At 40.3% G+C, this 15,116-nt stretch overlaps 1 pseudogene; it reads right to left on the bottom strand.

The window, feature by feature from the left end:
* Positions 1 to 5,962: 5,962 nt before the first annotated feature.
* LOC143690687 (beta-1,3-galactosyl-O-glycosyl-glycoprotein beta-1,6-N-acetylglucosaminyltransferase-like) lies at positions 5,963 to 7,166 on the bottom strand (annotated as a pseudogene).
* Between the last annotated feature and the right edge of the window lie 7,950 nt (positions 7,167 to 15,116).

Here is a 15,116-nt window from a genome sequence, read left to right as displayed (position 1 = left end):
CTATCGGTTTTTCATACATTCCCGTTATCATATTGAGGTAGTTACCTTTGATTCCTATCATTTGGAGTGTTTTTTATCAGAAAAGAGTGTTGAATTCTGTTGAATAGATTTGGGGGTCTTTTTCAGTGTCAATTGAGATGATCATGTGATTTTTTTTAATGTGCTATATTACATTAATTGATTTTCTTGTGTTGAACCATCCTTACATTCCTGATATAAACCCCACTTGGTCATGGTGTATAATTCTTTTAATGTGTTGTTGGATTCGATTTGCTAATATTTTGTTGAGAATTTTTGCATCTATGTTCAACAGGGAAATTGGCCTGTAGTTTTCCTTTCTTATAGCATCTTTACCCAGTTTTTGGTATTAAACTGATATTAGCTTCATAAAATGAGTTAGGTAGAGTTCCTTTTTCCTCAATTTTTTAGAAAATTTGAGCAGGATTGGTGTTAGTTCTTTCTGAAATGTTTGATAAAATTCCCCTGTGAAGCCATCTGACCCTGGGTTTTTCTTTGTAGGAAGATTTTTGATGACTGATTGAATGTCTTTACTTGTGATTGGTTTGTTGAGATCTTCTATTTCTTCCTGAGTCAGTGTAGCTTGTTTGTGTGTTTCTAGGAATATGTCCATTTCATCTAAGTTGTCAAGCTTGTTGGCATATTATTGTTCATAGTATCTTCTTATGATTTCTTTTATTTCTTTAGGGTCTGTGGTAATACATCCCTTCTCATTTCTGATTTTGTTTATTTGCATCCTCTCTCTTTTCTTCTTCACCATTCTTGATAGTAGCCATCAATTTTATTGATTTTCTCAAAGAACCAATTTTTGGTTTTCTTGACCTTTCTATTGTTCTTTTGTTCTCCTATTGATTTAACTCTGCTTTAATCTTTGTTATTTCTGTTCTTCTATTTGCTTTGGGGTTAGTTTGCTGTTCTTTCTCAAGTTCCTCCAGGTGAGCAGTTAAGTCTATGATTTTTGCTCTTTCTTGTTTTTTAATATAGGCATTTAGGGCAATAAATTTCCCTCTCAGTACAGCCTTTGCCACATCCCATCAGCTCTGATAAGTTGTATTCTCAGTTTCATTCATCTTCAGATAGCTACTGATTTCTAAGCAATTTCTTCTTTGACTCACTGGTTGTTTAACAGTATGTTATTTAATCTCCATATATTTGTGAATGTTCTCATCCTTAGGTGGTTATTGAGATACAGTTTCATTCCATTGTGACCAGAGAAAGTGCTTTGAATGACTTCAGTGTTTTTAAATTTATAAAGACCTGTTTTGTGTCTCAGCATATGATCTATCCTGGAGAATGTTCCATGAGCACTAGAGAAGAATATATACCCTTGTGTTTTGGGGTGCAGTGACCTATATATGTCTGTTAGGTCTAATTCATTTATCAAATTGTTTAACTTCTCTGTTTCCTTGTTGATCTGTTTGGTTTTCTATCTATAGAGGAGAGTGGTGTATTGAAGTCTCTTACTATTATTTTTGAAATATCTATCACTCCCTTCAGTTTTGCCAATGTCAGTCTCATGTGCTTTGGAGCTCCTTCATTGGGAGAATATACATTTATGATTGTTATATCATCTTGGTGAGTTGTCCCTTTAATTAATATATAGTGTCCTTCTGTGTCTCTTATGATGTCTTTACATTTAAAGTCTATTTTCTCTGATGTCAGTATAGCTACTTCTTTTGGTTACAACTTGCCTGAAAAATCTTTTTCCATCCTTTCTCTTTCAATCTATTTGTATCCTTATGTCTAAGATGAGTCTCTTATAGGCATCATATAGCTGGATTATATTTCTTAATCCATTCTGCCAGTCTGTATCTTTTAATTGGTAAATTTAATCCATTAACACTCAAAGTTATTTCTGAAAAGGCATTTCTTGAATCCACCATCTTATCTTTTTTATTTGTCAAATCTATATATTCATTTCCCTCTTTCTCTTTTTATCCTTTAAGTAAGTACCCTTACTGGTACTCTTCAATCTGGGCCCTCCTCTAGACTTTCCTCTCCTGTCTTTTTTTTTCAACTGGCAGAACTCTCTTTAGTATATCTTGTAGGATCAGTTTCTTGTTGACAAATTCTTTCAGGATTTGTTTGTCTGTGAAAATTTCAATCTCTCCCTCAGTTTTCTTTCTTTCTTTTTTGCATGGGCAGGCACAGGGAATTGAGCCCAGGTCTCTGACATAGAAGGTGAGAATTCTGCCACTGAGCCACCATCACACCACACTCTCTCCCTCAGTTTTTTTTTTTTTTCACAATCACACAGTCACATTGCAAAAGCTATATCATTATACAATCATCTTCAAGAAACATGGCTACTGGAACACAGCTCTACATTTTCAGGCAGTTCCCTCCAGCCTCTCCACTTCATCTTGAACAACAGGTGATATCTACTTAATGCATAAGAATATCCTCCAGGATAACCTCTCAACTCTGTTTAGAATCTCTCAGCCATTGCCACTTTATTTTGTCTCATTTCACTCCTCCCCCTTTTGGTTGAGAAGGTTTTCTCAAGCCCTTGATGCTACTCCCTGCTCATTCAAGGATTTCTGTCCCGTGCTACCAGGAAGGTCTACACCCCTGGGAGTCATGTCCCACATAGAGAGAGGAAAGGTGTTGAGTTTGCTTGTCATATTGGCTGAGAGAGAGAGAGGCCACATCTAAGCAACAAAAGAGGTTCTCTTGGGGTTGACTCTCAGGCCTAATTTTAAGTAGGCTTAGCCTTTCCTTTGTGGGGTTAAGTTTCATATGAACAAACTCCAAGATTGTCTCCCTCAGTTTCAAAGGACAATTTGGCTGAGTACAGAATTCTTGGCTGGAAATCTTTCTCTTTCAGGATCTTAAATATATACCACTGCCTTCTCGCCACCATGGTACCAGTTGAGTAGTCTGAACTCAGTCTTCTGCTTCTCTTCGACATTTGACTGACTGATTAGTATGTGTCTTGGGGACGGTCTATTTGGATTTATTCTGTTTGGAGTTCATTGGGCTTCTTTGACTTGTATATTTATGTCCTTTATAAGGGTTGGGAAGTTTTCCTCCATTATATCCTCAACTACACTTCCTGACCCTTTACTCCTCCCTTCTCCTTCTGGGACACCGATGATTCTTTTATTTGGGTGCTTTGTTTTGTCTACCATTTCCCAGAGGTGCAATTTAGGGAATTTTTTTTTTTTTTTTTTTTTTGCTATTTGCTGTTTTGAGTGTTCGAAATCAGTTATCCTGTCCTCTATATTGTGTATTCTTTCTTCTGTCTCTTAAAATTTGCTGTTGTGTGTCTCTAGTATGTTTTTTCTTTGGTTAACAGAGTCTTTAATCTCAGTGATATCTGCTATTTTTCTATTTGTTCTTTCAAATTCCTCTTTATGCTGTTCTGCTATCTTCTTGATTGCTCTTATGTCATTAGCCATCACACTTATTTTATTAAGTAGAGTTATATGAACATTTTTGATTAGTTGTTCCAACATCTGTGTCTCTTCTGGTGTTTTAATTTGGTTGTTAGGCTGGGCTATATTTGTCTGCATTGTGATATGCTTAGTGATCTGTTGTTCTCGTCACATGTAAATATCTTGACTGATTTACTTTGGGATTTAATTTCCTTCACTAGTCTAAAGCCTTGTGTTTGTAGGGTGGATGTGTAGCAGAATACAGAGTACAGGGTGGAGCACAACAGTGCGGTGATGCGTTTCAGTGCAGGCATAGGTGCAGGTTGAGAATGTTATGCTGATGCTTGTGAATGTGGGTGCCCAGTAGCCATGGAGGATGTAGTTGTGCAGATTCACAGGTCTGGGGGGCGTAACCCTGGTGTGCACTGGTCTACAGTGCAGGGCCCTTTGTGCAAATGCGCAGAACTATGGCAGTGGGTTGGCATTATGCCTTCATGGGCTGGGGGGGTGTGTGACCCAGCTGTACAAGTCAGTGCTTTCTCAGAACTGGTAAGCATGACTGAGGACCATGCACATGTGCTGGTGTAGGAGTGCCGTAAACTGATGTTCCCAGAGCTGGGAAGTGTGACTGAGGGCTGTGCATGTGCGCGCATCTAGGAGTACCATAAACTGATGTGCAGAGCTCAAGGAGGGGCAAGGTGAGGCTGTATGACACTATGTGGGGGGGCAGGTATAACCTGGGTATCGAGGTTTGCACCCACAGCCTTTATGCGCTGGTGACTGCTTGCAGGGAGCAGGGCGGGGAGGTAGTGCTTGGGAGGGGTAAAGGGAAGGTGGGTTGGGCTGGGGGTGTGGAGCAGGTACAAGTGCTGGGGGTTGGTAGGGAAGGGGCACTTGGAGCATGGGGGGTGGGGACAGGTGATGGGGTTCAGGTGTGGCTTAGTTTATTTCCTAGTCCCCATGTCCACATCCATGCACTTCTGTCAGCTCCGCGTTAGGCTCCAGTTTTTTACCTCTTAGTTCCTCAGCTTTTGGAACTAGGGCCACCCTATGTGGTGCAGAAGGCTCTTCCAGGTCAGTTGCACTCTTTCACTCTCCTGTCCGTTCTCTAACTTTTCCTTGGAGCAGAGCTGAACTCAATCTACCCTATTCAGACATCTTCCTGAAGCACTGTATTAAGATTTTAAAACCAATTTCAAAACAAAGTTAAATAAAAAGAGTAATATAGGATATATATATGATATTCTGGGCCAGAGAAATGGCCCAGAATGTCCCTCTTTGCCCTTTCCCTTTGCATAGCAACCTATATTTACTTTTAAAGAATCACATTTATGTATGTATGAATAAATGTATAAGTGTATGAACATATGTATTTAACTTTTCTGGCATTTTTTTTTTTAACGTGGGCAGGCACGTTAAAAGTAACGTGGGCAGGCACCCACCAGAACCGAACCTGGGTCTCCAGCATGGCAGGTGAGAACTTTGCCACTGAGCCACTGTGGCCCACCCTCCAGAAACTTTCAAACCATGCTTAAATCCTTTCTGATTCCAGACATATATCCTGGCTCAGATAGTCCAGTCCTGATCTTTCAAATATCACCTATGGCACCTTGAGTTAAACTCCTTCTTAAAGACACAAAATTACCTGGTTCAAAATCTGCATTTTAAAATCTAATCACTCAATAATCTAGTACATTTTCAACATTAAATATCTTCAAATGATAAAAGATGGTTTAAACAAATTATTTGTGTCATTTAAATAAATGTACAGAGAAGAAACAAAAATTCACTTAAACCTACCAACTATTCATAATACGATCTCTCTTAATCTTCAGTATTGTAAATCTTCCATGAATGCCTGGAAGAAATGTGCGTTCTCTGCTTGTCCAGTGTAGGATCTTAGATAACTAACTTTCAGCCTATTTATATAAATTTCTTAGGAGAGTCTCTTAAAAAGTACATAGTTAGATTCTTTTTTTAAACATTAAATCAAGCACATTTTTTAAGGTCGCTGGGATGACAAAGTTATACTCAAAGCACAACATTTCAGCAGAAAGTAATTTACAAGGATCATTTAAACTAAAATCTAATTTCTATTTCCATTATAGCATACATGATAAATTATATTCTTATGACTGGTTGTTGCTATAACTTTATTCAAATCTGGAAAATTATCAGATTTAAAGCATTCAAATAATTTTGGCACAGGCCACATCCTTTCCTTTTGTTAAGTCCCTGAGCTTTTTTGAGAGGTGTTCGCATTGAAAGTCTCCCCCAGCCACCTTGGCCAACCTTCCCCACACTGCCTTGCTACCTCCCCTGTCCTTCCTCGTACTTCAACTTCCCTTCACCCTCACTTTAACTCTAGGTCGATATTTAATGCTATAAACTTTCTAACAGATTGCAGAAAACATGGAGCTTCTCTGATATAGACACCTAGCTATGTCCCTGACTTCAAGAGCTGCCCATACAGTTTTTCGGGTGGTTATTAACAAGGCAGAAGATTCAGATGTAGTTTGTTTTGTGCATTCTCTTACAAAATGTCCTACAATGGTCCACATCTGGCTTTATGCAAAGATGTCGACATCTGTGTCAAACTTACTGGCAGAGAAGTGGTGATCATGCAGCGTCCAGTTCAAGTCCTGAAAACACATGGAATTCAGGTGGATTCTGCTGCAGGATGGGTAGGGGTGTTCTTGAAAATGTGGCCTTCAAAGAAGTTCCACTTGACAAACCTAGCCACTGCATGCATGCCAGACTTGCTGTGTTTTGGGCTCAAGGAGAGAATACGTGGGACTTCTGGAATCCTTTGAATAGTGGCCCAGAGATATTCATCCAGGCCATATGCATCTTTTGCCCAATCTATAAGCTTTGGTTTTTTTCATTCTCTAGCATGTACCCCACATACTCCCTTGTGACTACAAAATAGGCACTGCCAGGAAAAATGGGTGTTTCAAGAGGAGGACATGCCTTTTCAGTCCCTGTGTTGGTGAGCTTCCCATTAATAACCTCATAACGTTTTTTCCCACTGATCTTTACTGGATGGTGTCTTCTCAGTTTCTAGGTTTTTCACCCATTAACAACAAATTTCCAGGTTGGTTTTAATAGGAAAATCCATACCACGAATATTGATCAAGTACTTCCAGTCTGCACTTGGGCTGTAGAGGCCCTTAATGCAGTTGAGTTCTACCTGAACCCAACTCCACCACACATAAACCACGCTCTCCAACTGACTGGCCACAAGGACTTTACCCAAATAGGATGTAATGCAGCTAAAAAGGAATCGTCTGATTTTTGTCCACACAAATGCAATGGAAATTTTGAGACACATAGATTGCCCTCAGCAGCCTGTCAAACATTTCAATTTTGTGATGAACCACTATACAGTATGCAATTGGAAACTCTATCTCCTCTTTCCTAAGGGATTCTACAATATATCTGTGCCTCCTGGTGAAAGAAGCACAGTCATTGGTCATGTTTATATAGTGGTGGGTTGTCTATCAAGGGCGCTTTTTAAATTTCACTGTTAGCCTTTCAAGCTTTACCTTTTCAATTTCACCCCTATCATCCTGTGAAACTTTTGTACAATTCATTTCTCTACTAGGATCCTCTCAGATAAGCTCCAAATGTCCCATGCTTACAAATTTGGGCTTTTGATGAATTCTTAAAACAAGACGGTGACTAGAGAAAAAAATCAAACCTAAAAAGTAATATTTGGTAGGATAAGAACAAAAAAAGTCTCCTCCATAGCAACCTCTTCAGAATTTCAAACAATCAAGGTCTTTGTTTTGTTAAGGGAAGTCCTTTAGGCTTCAAGCAGCATCAATTTTCCCTCTGTCATGGCTTTGAGAGTTGTCAGTTTGCATTCATCAGTAGTCAAAAATATCTTGAAATGGAGAAGAGAACATGCAGCATTAAGGAAAGCCTGGGTTAGGTAGCCTCCTGGGCCTGATTAGGGCATCTCCCATGCAATGAGCTTTCCTAAATGTACCAAACATCCAACAATGGTAATATGTCTTAGGAGTCTTTTGAAAAGTCTCCACTTGGCTGGCCTCTAGCCCGATCTTGATCTGCAGAGGTGACCTCATCCACCATGGAAGATGGAAAGAGGAGATGGCGCCAGTGTTACTTTTTGTCCTGAAGGTGAAAGCTCTGAAATGAGTGTCTGCCCTCCAAGGTACAGGAGGGTCCTTGGCTGTGCTAACCACATGGAGCCACTCCACACCCTCCATGTATCCCCTAGCCCCCAAGTGCAGTGCTTGTGGTGCATAGATTTTCTTTATCTAAAGTCTTTGTCTTTAAAAAACTGGTTAATTTATGGGTAGTTTAGAGGTTAGAATGGCCCCATTCCATGCAGGAGGCCCGCGTTCAATTACCGGGCCATGCACCTCCCCCCAACCAAAAAAAAAAACACTGGTTAGTTTAATATGACATTAATATAAATGCAGTTATGATTACTGACATATTATTTTGCCATCTTATTCTTTGTTTTCTATTTGCTAAAACTTTTCATCAATTCTTTTTTCCTTTTTTTGGCGGGGGGGTGGGGGGGTGGTTCATGGTCTAGGAATCAAACCCAGGTCTCCCCTATGAAAGGTGAGTATTCTACCACTGAACCACCCATGCACCCCTTTTTACCTTTCTTAAACTTTCTGTTTATGAGATGAAAGGGCAGAATTTGGATGCTGCTTCTGTTCATCCAGTTACAAAAAGCAATCCCCCTGTCCTGACAGAGAACATCAGTAACTGCCTGCCCAAATGGCTATTTTCAAAGTGGAAAATTAGATCTAGCCACCCATGTACCCCTCCTACTTTACCTACTTGAAGTCCAGAAGCTTGTCGGTGGGTAAATTCTGATCTTTATTTGTCACGCATTGTGTTTCTAGCCCATCCCGAAAGAATGAAAGACAGGGAGACTAGGAGGTGATGTCAGAGAACAAGAAGTTCTTATAGTTTTTACTGGATGATCCAACCTTAAGTCTCAATGATAGCTCTTTCATTCCTCCTTCTCTCCCTCTGCTTTCCTTCCACAAAGACCGCAGAAAGGTTCCAAGGGATTCTTCAAGGAAATTACTAAGAACTCTTGTAGAGAGACTCATTCATTCATTTCTCATTTTTTTTTTTGTAGTGCTTGGCTTTGGATATATCAATAAACAGATCTCTAACACTGCGAGGCTTACATTCTGATGGGGGAAGACAGAAAGTAAGCAATACATATATGAGTAAACTAAAATGGCACAGTAGAAAGTTATAAGTTCTATGGCAAAAAAAAAAAAAAAAAAAAAAAAAAAAAGTAGAGCAGGGTAAGGAGGTTCCAAAAGGCAGGAATGTGAGGTAAAGCAGGCTACAGTCACAAAAAAGCATCAGGATAGGCCTCATTGAAAATGTAATGTGATAGAAACAGAAATGTCAATGTTAAGATTCTTCTTCTGAGTAAAAGGTAAGATACTATTGTGGGAAATGTAAGTATGGTTATGGGGGAAAGACCAGATCAGTTTGGGGCATGTTGAGTTTGCAGTATCTTTTAGTCTTCCTAGTGGAGATATTGAGTAGGGACCTAGATAAATAAGTTATATATATATGAGATGCCCCAATCTTGTGCCTCACTCCACTATCCTTATCCCTCCACAAAACTCCAAGGGGGGTCTGGGAATTCAAGGCCTCTAACATAAGATCTACTTTAAACCAAGCAACCAGAAGGTCCAGGCTGAGTCAACCACAGAGCTCCTCATAATCAGTTTACCTTATAGCCAAATTTCTGGCCACCTCCTTTTATCCTCTTCATATGGGTGGAAGTAGTCCCTTTCAAACTAGTTATGGAGGACTAATTTTTAACTTTTAAGCCACTGCAGGAGTGATGCTTTTGTCAAATACAAAATCAAATGCTTGGGGGAGTTTATCACATGAGTGTAGCTGCCAGAGGGTGGAAATTGATATAAGGGAAGTTTATCTCAAGAAAGCAGCTGCTAGAGGACATTGTTCACACATTCTTGAGTTGTTGACCAGACAACTCGGTGTATGAACTGGGAAAGGAGTGGATCGGTTGCCACTGGAAGTCCTAGAAGGTGCCTTGAAAGAAGTTGTCCAGCAGGAACATTAGAAACTTGCTTTACGGGTTCTGGGAGACAGGAGGAGCCCAGGTGATGCAATAGGGTCTACTGCAGGTTGAATAGTGGCTCCTCTAAAAGATATGTCTACCTGGAAGTGTTGATTATGACCTGATTGGGAGTAAGAGTCCTTGCAGTTGTAATTAAGGTAAAAATCTCAAGAGGAGATCGCCCTGGATTAGGGTGAGCTTTAAATCCAAAACCCAGTAGTCTCTTTAAGAGACAGAAAAGGAGAAAACAGAGAGACAGCCAGGGAAAGCCACATGAAGACAGAGGTAGAGGTTAAGGTGATGCATCTACAAGCCAAAGAATGCCAGGGTTGGCTGGGGCCACCAGAGGCTCAGAGAAAGGCATGAAACAGGTTCTTCCTCAGAACTTCTGGAAGGAACCAACCCTGCTAATACCTTGATTTCAGACTTCTGTCCTCCAGAACGGCTTCAGGTACTTTGAGATGGGGGAGGGGCCTATCCTATGGCCTGGCCTGCAGCGCACTATGCTGAGCCTCACTCATTCCTCAAAGTCACCCCAGGAAGTTCTTACCTGCTGCGGCTCATCAACCTGTCTTCAGTCTCTCCCAGGCCAACTTGTCCTAAATGCTGTCTCTAGATTATGTTTCCTAAAACATGGCTTTCATCATAGTCAAGCAGCACAAGCACTCACAATGGTTCCCTATTAATGACTCATCAAAACTAAATGCCACTGCTTGGCTTCTGAATTCCACCTAATTTTGTGTTACCTCAATACACTATCTTGATGTCTATTCACTACGTGTACTCTCTGCTCCAGCCAGACCTCTCTCTCCTCTGATGAGCACATTCATGATGCCCAATCCTGGCTCATGCTGAGCTCACACCTGCACTGCCTTCCCTCCATTCGCAGACGACTCTCCAGTTGCTCATCATTCTTCAGGATCTAGAGCCAGTCAACTTTTTCCATCAAACCAATCCTAATTACCCCAGAGTGTGTTCCTTTCTCTAAATTCACACTTACAAACTGGAGGACCCTACACTTCAGAACTTGGTAGCCAGCCTCTAGGATGGCCATGAGTCACACCTCCTGGTGTTCCCACCTCTCATGGCCCTCTCCTTCAACACAGAGCAGAATGTGTAACAAATAGGGTGCTGCAATAAAGATGTAGAATGACTTCCAAAGCTAGGTCACAAAAGACAATGTGACTTTTGGCCTGTGCTCTTGGATCCCCCACTGTGGAGTAATTTACCTGCCATGTCATGAGACAGCTCTATGGAGAAGTTCATGTAGGGATAGACTGAGGTTACTAGGCAACAACCAGCACCAACTTGCGAGGCAATTTCATGGGCCAGCCAACTCAGAACTGGATTCTCCAGCCCCAGTCAAGTCTTCAGACAATGCAGCCCTGGCCACATCTTGTCTGCAGCCTCGTGAGAGACACTGAACCAGAATCACCCAACTTACTGCTTCCAAATATGTGACCCACAACAACAGTGTGAGCTTATAAGTGCTTATGGCATTAAGTTGCTAAGTTTTGGGGTGATTGTTATTCAGTAATAGATAATACAATTCTGTTGCTCAATAAATCTCAAATTTGTTACAATGCAGTGACTCCTCCTCCTCCCTTGCATTTCACATGACCATGTGGTACGAAATGTATACTCTGGAAGATGCCCAGGATGAAGAATAACTTGCTTATTCATTTACTCAACAAATATTGATTGAGCCCCTATGTGTTGGGCACTGTGTTTTTTAAAAAAAAAAGGAAAAAAATAGGTCAAGTCTCTGCCCAGAGGAGCTTATGATCTCATAGGGAATGAAGCTGTCAAGCAAATATTCACAAGGAAATACATAATTACCATGTATTTATGTGCTATGAATAAAAAAAGAGTAAAGGTAAAAATAAAGAGATATTGATATTGGGGGTGGGGAATGGCCAAGGCAGGATGCTCGATGGAAGTGTCATTTAAGAGGAAGCTCAAATTAATTGTAAAAATATTTGTATATTCATATCGTTCCTGAAACCTGGAAAATATTTAGTAACATAGGTCGTTACTATAGCAATGCAGGTATTTGTAAGAACTTTCTACTTGATATTTTAAGAAACATTCACAATTTTGACAGCTGATCAAATGGTATCTAAGTTAGTGTTTTTAATACTTAGAATTTAAGAACTTTACTATCTGAATATGTAGATTTTTTACTGTTACCTTAATTTTAAATTGGCTTATAAAACTTACTATGCAAACACAGGCTTTACTATTATTATGGATACTTTATTTAAATATGCCTATGGTTAAGGTAACTAAGATATCCATTGTTGGTGGTTATAAGTTTATTGTTGGTTTTCTTTAAAGAAAAAAAGTTAGGGGAAAAAAAAGAGGAAGCTTAAAGGATGAGTAGGAATCATCTGGGCAATGAGAAGGAAGCAAGGAAGAGCATTCCAGGTTATGTGTGGTTATTGCCAGGGCTGACTGACTGACAGGAAGCAGAGTGAGACAGAGGGGCACTGGCATGGGTCCAGGTTGGCAAGAAAGCCTGGGTCCAGACCATCAGGAGTCTCATGAATCATGGTAGGTCATGTGGAGTTTATTCTAAGAGCATCAGGAAATCACTGGAGATGACTTAAGTGGGGAAATCCAAGTCCCTGGTAGAGGCTTATGTTGATGTGTTGGAGATCATTAAGGTTGAGTCTGGAGATGCTCCAGGCAGCTCCAGCCAAGCCTAAGTTGTTGCAGTCAACCAACCATGCTCCTCAGTAATCACGTGTAACCGAAAGGCTGCAATAAAAAATACAGACATGTTGGATGAGATGTGATAGGACTTGGTGAAATATTATGCTACTTGGGCACTGGAGAGATGTCACAGAGAAGAATATTGCAGCTCATATCAAGAAGGAGCCTGACAAGAAGGAAAACCCACCTGGCACTGCAATGTGGGGAGGACCTTCCACAGTTATGGGACATGTGAAGACAAGCACTTCCTCTACTTCTACCTGGGCCGACTGGCCATTGTTTAGGTCAAAGCATGGACTATGCCACATACCCAGTGATCCATCCAAAAACAAGTACCTAAGCTCCAAATATCAGAAATTGAAACTCTCAGCCCTGCTAAGAGAACACCTTGACCTCTGAATATTGTGTTGTTTTATACATGCATTCTCAGTACTAGTTTGTTGTGGTTATCAAAAATTAGCAATAAAAAAATCAAATGCTTGGCTGTTACAGCAATGATAAAATGATAGAAAATTTTCTCAACACTTACTCTCAATTTCTGTTACTTGCTTGAACACATAACAACCCACTCATGGACCAATTCTGGTCCACAGACCATAACTTGAGTGGCACTGGTTTAGAGGCTTTTTATCAACTAAGTGATTCAGTACTGTTTCATAAACTCTATGATGGTCATTCTTTGAGTGAACTCCATTTCTAGCAGGTTTCAGTTGAACATCTTACTTCCTCCAATTTCTCTAATTGGAGTGGGGAAATTCAAACTGTCCCACTTGGAATTGTACCTTTATACTGGGAAAGAGGGTGAGGCCAAGATTGGATTAAAAAGGGAGATAAACATGACGACACCAAAGAACCCCTTGTCAGTCACAGGACTTGTCATACTTCTTCAAAGCCATATAGTGTATAGTATGGCACACAAGTGGTAGTGTTTCCTTGGCAAAAGCCCTCAGTTTCAGAACAGCACTGGGTTTTGGGGAGGTATAAGGGATTCGTAGGCTGGACAGCAATGTTGTTTGAGTGCAACCACTACATGTCCTCGTGATGTTGTCATTTCAGAAGCCTATACCTTCCAACCCACTCCATGACAATAAGCAGACATTTCCTCCCAGCACCCAGATTCTCACTTACACCCATGATCCTGTGACATATGGGCATTGGAAAGCCCCTAGTGCAGCTCTGCCTTCTTACAGCTTTATGGAAGTCCTGAAACATTATTAGGGTGAGTTATTCATAGGTGCTTTTGTTGAATATCTATAGAACTTTCACAGTGATGCCCAGTTCCAGGACTTAAGCCATGTACTTGCAGTCACTGATTTGACTTAAGGTAGAACTGGGAGAACTACTGGGGTTGAGATGTGACTAAATAGGTATAAGGCTGGGGCTGGAGCAAGGGGAATATTGATTAATTGGTCTATCATAGCGAATTAGCCCAATAATCAAAGTCAGGGAGCACAAAGAGACTGGTGGAAGTAAGGCTACCCACCAGGGCCAACTCCCACTTGGAATGTCTGTTCCTGGTTGGAATTGGCTCACCCACCCCAACTCAGTGCCAAGTTTGACCAGTGGACTCCATCTGTGAGTCCATATGATCCCTATACACACTGGTCTACTCTTTCTCTCCCACCCATACCCAATCTCCCCAGTCCACCCTAACCCTCCAAGGATTTTGTGCTTTATAGAATGGAAGAATGGCTGGGGCTAAGCCAGCCACAAGTCAATTATTGTTTTAAACCAACTACATTTACTTGTTGCTTCCTGGGTTTTAAAGTTTGTTCTAAAGCAGGTAGAGCAAGTCCTCCATATCATCTCGTCACCACCACTATCCCCACCCCCTAATGCTTTTACAATCTTGTGACATGTTTTCAGTTGCAAGAAACAATTGAAAGAGACTCATACAAATAGTTTATTTTTCACCTATAACAAGAAGTCTGGAGGAAGGCAGCTCTACTATGGCAGCTCAGATTCGGTTCAGGTTCTCTTCATCTCTCTTTTACAGTTGTAAAATAATAGAGTATAATTCTAAATAGACATCACAGCCACATTCAAGGCAGGAAGAAAGGGGTAATAAGCAGTACCTACTCTTTCTGTCAGGAAAGCAAAGACTATCTATGCCTTTTATTAGAAAAGCAAAGGCCTCAGCAGACTTTCAATTGTGTTTTACTGGTGAGCTGTCACATGATTACTCTGGAACAAGCAGGTAAAAAGTGAATTTAATATTCTTAGGCTCTAGAGTGGAGGTGAACAAAAACAAGGAATGGCTGTTCGGCTAGGAAACCAAATCCACAGCATTCTTGCCTTTTTTTTTCTGTATTATTTATTGTTAAATTCTATAAAACATTCTAACAAATATAGCCCAATAAGTCACCCCATGGTTCTCCAAGAACCACAGTTCAAAAAGGTTACACTTGCTTCTAAACTCCAGCTAAGGAGAGACCTGGAGACTCTGATCATTCCAGTAAGAAATTCCAGTCTTGGAGGTCCCAGTAACTCTCTTCAATAGACTAATTCATTTGGGGCCTCTTACAAACTCCAGTCAGGGTCCACCCATCACTCTCCTGCACCAATATCTTGGCTGTGACTAAATTTAAATTGATAAAAGGGGAATTGAGAAAACAGGAAACCAACTTTTGGGGGAGTTTAAGAAAAACAGGAAAAGGAAAGTGAAGATATTTGGTTGATATAGACCATCTGACTTCAAAAGAAAAAATAATCCCTTATGGGATTACTTACAGGATTATCTAACTTCAAAATTTAGAATTGCAAAATCTGGCTAGTTAAATAAATATCCATGCTTGTTATTGTGGCATACATAGTGTTTATAAGATATTTTTAGTTAAAAAGAAAAATCTGAATTTTTGTTGTTTGGGTGATGTGCTATTTTCCAAATTAAAACTTTTAGCACAAATATC

Source organism: Tamandua tetradactyla, chromosome 7 (genome assembly GCF_023851605.1).
Source record: "Tamandua tetradactyla isolate mTamTet1 chromosome 7, mTamTet1.pri, whole genome shotgun sequence".
Classification (NCBI taxonomy): domain Eukaryota; kingdom Metazoa; phylum Chordata; class Mammalia; order Pilosa; family Myrmecophagidae; genus Tamandua; species Tamandua tetradactyla.
Note: the sequence above shows the minus strand (reverse complement) of the source record. Positions and strands in the feature narration are given on the sequence as shown.